The 6,014-nt window shown below is 43.3% G+C and overlaps 1 long non-coding RNA gene across 2 annotated transcripts; it reads left to right on the top strand.

Moving 5' to 3' along the window:
• Window positions 1-627: 627 nt before the first annotated feature.
• On the top strand, window positions 628-1,323 carry LOC122053932. 2 transcript variants are annotated; one of them, XR_006132452.1, is made up of 3 exons: window positions 628-739; window positions 834-1,113; window positions 1,257-1,323. It is a non-coding gene; the product is annotated as an uncharacterized LOC122053932 (long non-coding RNA). The 2 variants fall into 2 exon arrangements; XR_006132453.1 differs by having other exon boundaries at window positions 837-1,113.
• The last annotated feature ends 4,691 nt before the right edge of the window (window positions 1,324-6,014 follow it).

Genomic DNA, 6,014 nt, shown 5'->3' on the forward strand with positions numbered 1-6,014 from the left:
TGACGGTGGATACTGAAATTTGGGGACCAAATTTTTATTAGTGGGGGAGAATGTAAAATATCGGAAAAATGACGAATATTAATAAGGGAATTTTTCGAAATTTTTGGACATTTTTCAAGAATTTTTCGGAGCTCGTACGGACGAGTTAACGGGGATAAAAACGGGGACCGGAAAAGCCTGTTTAGGCTACCCAGTTTTAATAAGGAAAAGTTTTATTTTTCTTTTCCTTTTCCCTTTTCTTTTTCCTTATATTTTTTTTCTCTCCTCGTTACTGTGCCGAGCCCGAGCCCTCATCCACTCCACTCTTCTTCTCTCGCGCCCGACGCCGGCGGTTTCTTCCTCCCGAGCCGCACACCCGAAGACCTTTTCTTCATCTTCTTCTCCACCCGAGCCGAAGCTTTCCCCTGCCCTAAAATCGCCGAAAGCTTGCTCTATGCCCACTGGTGCCGACGCCGAGCACTGCCGCTCTTCCTCAGCCCTAGCCGCCGCACGGGACATTGCCGGCCACCAGGACCGACCCAGGCCGCTGTCGCCGTGGGGATCCCAGCGCCGCCGACGCCCTTCTCCCGTTTCTCTCTGCCCTCCCTCTGCCTAGCCGACTCCTCCACTGTGCAGTGCCTAGCCGACTCCTCCACTGTGCAGTGCCTAGCCGACTCCTTCCTTTGTCCTAGGTTCCCTCTTGTTGCTGGATCCGAACCCTAACTCCTCTGGGTTGGGTTGTGGTCAGCCTACCCGACTGGTAATTTTTCCTACTGCGCCACCAGCTGCTTCTCCGGATCTTATGTTGGATTTGTTGGCTGATAACAGTGGTATTTGTCACTGATTTCTCACAGCAGCTTCTCCGGATCTTGGCAGTAAGTTCTATAGGATTTGAGCAGTGTTGAGGCATCAGGGAATATGGGTAAGGTTGGTGTTAAGTTAATTACTGTTGAGGTGAGTATGGGAAGATGAACTTGATGATTTCGATGGTTTGAGCTATTGGTATTACTTTTGTTATGTAAGCATAGGGTTAATTATATTAAATCCTGTGTAGACCTTATATGGTGATTTCCTTTGCAGACATTGTTGGAGAAAGCCCTAATCGCTGCGATCTTCCTTTTGTGTGATCCAGAGGTAAGGCTTAATGAATACAATTAAATATGTTGGTTGATTTTTGGTGTAATTAGGGTTAATAAAACTAACCTTAGATGGTCGATGGATTAGAAATTTATTTAGCTATTTGTTTATACTTAGCTAAATTATACTATTTATCACAGGACCTTGACGCGAGACAAGTTTCTTAACGTCCGGATTTGGACTGATAGGATCTTTCCTATTGGAGGTGGGTACCTCTTGACTTATCTTTTATGATATTGTCATTGGATATGCATAGTATTTTATAACTACATGCAATGAACATGTTTGCCGTTGGTATGTCACTGTTTGATATCCTTAGCATGTTAGGTTTGTCACCTGTGATGTATCCGTGCTTATATCTCGTGATTTGTTGCCATGATTATCTTGTTACCATGAGTATCTTTGTTTCTAGAGTGACATACCATGCTTACTGAGGTTAGGACTAGGATTTGGATTGTTGTTTCTGGCCTATATATCTAGATTATCTGATACTTAGGTTTTTGTGCCATATCAGATTTGTGTACCTCTATTTGTATATCATATATGATTCGGGTGTTTAGACCCTGATTCTTTGATCTGTGTATATTGTTGGTACATATGCTATGGAAGAGGGATATGATTTGGGTCTAGGTTGTTATACCTTAGAGGATTTGTATACCCTAGATCCGTGGATTTGGCTTACTGATACTGTGGTACCCATATTATGTATATATGGATTTTTCTATGCTAATCAGGATATTCCATACTTATTATGTTCAGGACATAGGTTTTTTTTTTTATATTCTATCTGACCTGTGTACTATAGATTTTGGTATGTGACCATCGCTTTTACAGTACCCATTTTGTATATATGGATATGATTATGTTGATCAGTTTTTGCTATGCATAGTGACATGCATCATGATTGCATGCTGTGCGATTGTCGGCTCCACTATGGTTGAGCCCATCGCCAGTTACATGTACTGCACACACCCCCACTCATGGTTTAGTGGTATATCAGGCAGGTGTGTGGCGGTTCTGCTGTTTGGCTCCGTTGGTCTGAGGACTCAGCGTGGTAGCCGCGAGCGATTCCTTCTGTTTGGCTCGGCATTTAGTGTAGCAGTAGTAGCCGTGACGGTGGACTCTGTTTGGCTCCGTTGGTCGGGTGACTCGGCGTGGTGGCAGAGATTTCCTCCCGTCATCGTGTCGGGAGATGAGAGCATTGAGCTCCCCATTTATGATTTGGGGTCACATGACAGAGTACAGCATCCGTCCACTCGGTCACTCATCGGGAGTAGTGACGGCAGCACGGTTGTCACAGCCCTACCCACTCGGTCTCACCATTTGTGTGTGAGATGACTGACTGGCGTCAGGGGTGACCAGGACGCATCATTAGCATCATGTGCATTGATGCATTTATATTTTTATGATTGTGTTTGCTGCATTTCGTTGTTGCATTTTGGTTGGATGCATACTTTTGACCTGCATACAGGATTATTGATACTTTCGGTTTGACGACCCTTTTGTCTGGATAGGAGTTCCTGGTGAGTACAGCTTCCTCAGTTACCTTTCAGTTTTGCGTATTCCCTATATATGTTTAGGAAGCTGTATTCCATGATTGTTGCTGTTAGATATATCTTACTACTCATGTCCATTGGTATTCGCTGAGTTGTTGAACTCACCCCCGTTGATACTATCTTTTTCAGGTACCAGGTTGGTTTTGGTGTCGCTTGGAGTATCCTGTCTGCTGGTCCCCACGTCACATCAGAGGACTTATCGGTTCACATATGTTTTGTTTGTTTTATGTTTCAGTTTGTTTAGCTCTGTACTCTGGTTTTATTTTTGGAGAGTTGATGTTGTTATGTGGTGTTTTGTATTTGTTATTGGTTGTGTAAGCCTAGCCGGCTAGCAGTTTTGTGTTTTGGTTTTGGTACAGTCGAGTGGGCTGCTTTATTATTAACTGCGTGGTGTTTGTTTTCTTTTATTGTTATTATTCCAGCCGCATGTGGCTGAGGTATATAGTGCTTGTAGAAAAGTTTCAGATTGTCCGCCGTACAGGGGAGATGCTGCCGAAATTTCTTCGGACAGAGACTCCTCTGGGGCGTGACACAGAGAGTTGCGCAAACTCTCTGTGAAGTGTGCTGATCGGTCTGGGGACCGATCAGCATAGGTCCTGATCGGTCCCCAAGACCGATCAGAGAAGGTCTGGACCGATCAGGAGTGTGCCTGATCGGTCCAGGTCCTAGCCGTTGTGACACAACGGCTAGTCTTCTGTCTTCTGTTCTTCGCAGGTGCAGTGCAGGTTGAGTGCAGGATATAAAAGGAGATCAAGGGCTTCTACAGTAAAGATATACTCTTCTTCCTTCTTGCTTCTGCAAGTTCTTCCTGGTTCCTTCTGCGAGCGCTTTGCTGAGCTCTCACTGCCGAAGCTTCGGGTGAGCTTCCTGCTGGTTTTCTAGCTGAGCTTGGATCCGAGAAGCTGTTGCTTCATCAGGATTCCAATCGACAACGAGAAGGCAAGCAAAGGGGTTTTACATTTCAATTGTTCTTGTTTGCTTTCTCTACTGTTGTACTCCTTCTTGCTGTTGTAAGCTTTTGTGGCGAGGTTTCTCCACCCATAAGGAGTTTATATTAGCCGATTTTCCGGGGACTCATCCACCGACGGATTGATAGGCTTCGTCCACCTTACGGACACGCCGAGGAGTAGGAGTATAATCTCCGAACCTCGTTACATCTTCGTGTTGAGGTTTGCTTCTCCTTTATCGTTTATATTGTTTATTTCCGCTGCACTAACCCTAATCGTATGAAGAAACGAAAGAATTTGGGGTCGGCTATTCACACCCCCCTCTCTAGCCGCGATCATCGATCCTAACAAGTGGTATCAGAGCGAGGTCGCTCTTCGCCGGATTAACACCCGAGGGAGCACAAGCTAGAGATGGATCAACTCGGAGAAGACATCACCATTCCACCTTTCTATGACCGCGACGACTTCGCGTTTTGGAAGGTAAGAATGAAGTACTTTCTTATGACTAACCTTGAAAATTGGAGTTGTGTTCAATTAGGTTTCAAGCTTCCGATGGACAAGAAAGGAGAAACCCTAGAGAAGAAGGAGTAGACCAAGGAACAAGTCCACCAATCCCTAGTCAACGATGAGGTATTGAAAATTTTTGAATTTTCTTTACCTAATGATGTTTTGTGTAGGATAGGTGGATATAACGATGCCAAGGAGTTGTGGAACAACTTGGCAAAGTTCCATGAGGAGAACTCCACTTCAAGTCATGAAGAGGAGTCAAGTGAGCCAAGTAGCTCACTTCATGGAGGAATGGATTTAGAAGTTGAGGGTCACTCAACATCTAAAGAAGAAGAAGAGGAGAGTTCTTCTTCAAGTTCGGAGCAAGAAGAAGAAGCTTCTACCTCCGAAAGGGATGAAGGAGAAAGCCTTCATCCATCCTCAACCCTAGGTAACTCAAGCATTTCAATTTCAAATAAATTACACATAATGTGCTTTGAGTGTAGGGAATTTGGACATTACAAGAGTAAATGTCCAAAGAGGGTTAGAAAGACTCCACCGGCGCCAAAGGTCAAGGAAGCCGGAGTCCCAACACGCAAGGGCAAGGAGCACGTGGTGTGCTTCCAATGCAAGCGAAGGGGACATTATCGGAGCCAATGTCCGAGGGGGAGGCAACCTCACAAGGACAAGAAGACGAGCACATCGATAGGGGGAGCTAAGGCAAACCCTAAGGTAATCTCTAAGGCACATTATTGCAATAATAATAAGACACATGCTAGTAGCCTTATTGCTATTGTTAAGAATGATAAGCATGTTAATTATAGGAATCAATACACATGCTTAGGTGCCAAACATGTGAGCCTAGATAAGGATAACACTAGGAAAGTCAACCCTAGAATTAACCCATCTAAGGCTAAGGAAAACCTAGGTAGGAATCCCAAATCAACTAGACACATGCCTAGGAATGCCTCAAAGAAAAATGACAAATCAAGTCTTGAGGTATTAAAGAAGGAAAATCAAGTCTTGAGGTCAAGACTTGACATGTTAGAAAAGACCCTTAAAAATTTACAAAAGTCAAATATAGGGTCTAAGGGGCAAAAACCAAAGCCCAAGGACAAGAAAGGTTTGGGTCACAAACCTAAGTCCCAAGTGGTCAAGCCCACTTATCACAATGTTCCATTCGATTATGGAACAAGACCTAGGGCTAGAAAGACCATCACCAAGGTCACAAGGGGAGTCACCCCTAGAGTTGATCTTGATGAGTCCCAAATGACCAAGGCTTTAAAGCCTAGGAGGGTCATTAGGAGGGTTGCTAGGGAAGTCATCCGTAGTGAATATTTAGTGAACCCAATGAGCTCCAATAGGTATTGGGTTCCTAGGAGCGTGATTTCATCACGCTAGATTAGTTAGGGTGTGCCAACCTTACTTGAATAGGTAGTTAACCTAATCATGGCAAAAGGTGGCACTTTAGAAATTTTCAAGGTGTAATCAAGCCTTGGAAATGAAATGAAAAATTATTCCTAAGGTGATTAGAATGTGCCAACCACATTTGAGGAATTTTCTAGAGTCAATCTAGTTGGCACACAGTGATCTAAAAGTCTTGAGGATATGATTTTAGGTCTATTACACTTAGGAATATAGAATTTATGGCAAAATGATCAAAATTATCAAAAATGGCAACTAAGGCTAGAATTAGGTATTTTCTATACCTTGACATGTTATTTGCCATATATTGTTTGTCATATGCCATGTCATGACATCATATTTATTTTATGATCATTTGAGATGTCATGATAATGCTTAGGTTAGTTAAATGTCATGATTTATTTAAGTTTCATACTTTATGCCATGACATCATGACATTGGCACATGTTTCCATTTATGATACAATTATATGTCATGTCATCAT

Source organism: Zingiber officinale, chromosome 3A (genome assembly GCF_018446385.1).
Source record: "Zingiber officinale cultivar Zhangliang chromosome 3A, Zo_v1.1, whole genome shotgun sequence".
In the NCBI taxonomy this organism is placed as follows: domain Eukaryota; kingdom Viridiplantae; phylum Streptophyta; class Magnoliopsida; order Zingiberales; family Zingiberaceae; genus Zingiber; species Zingiber officinale.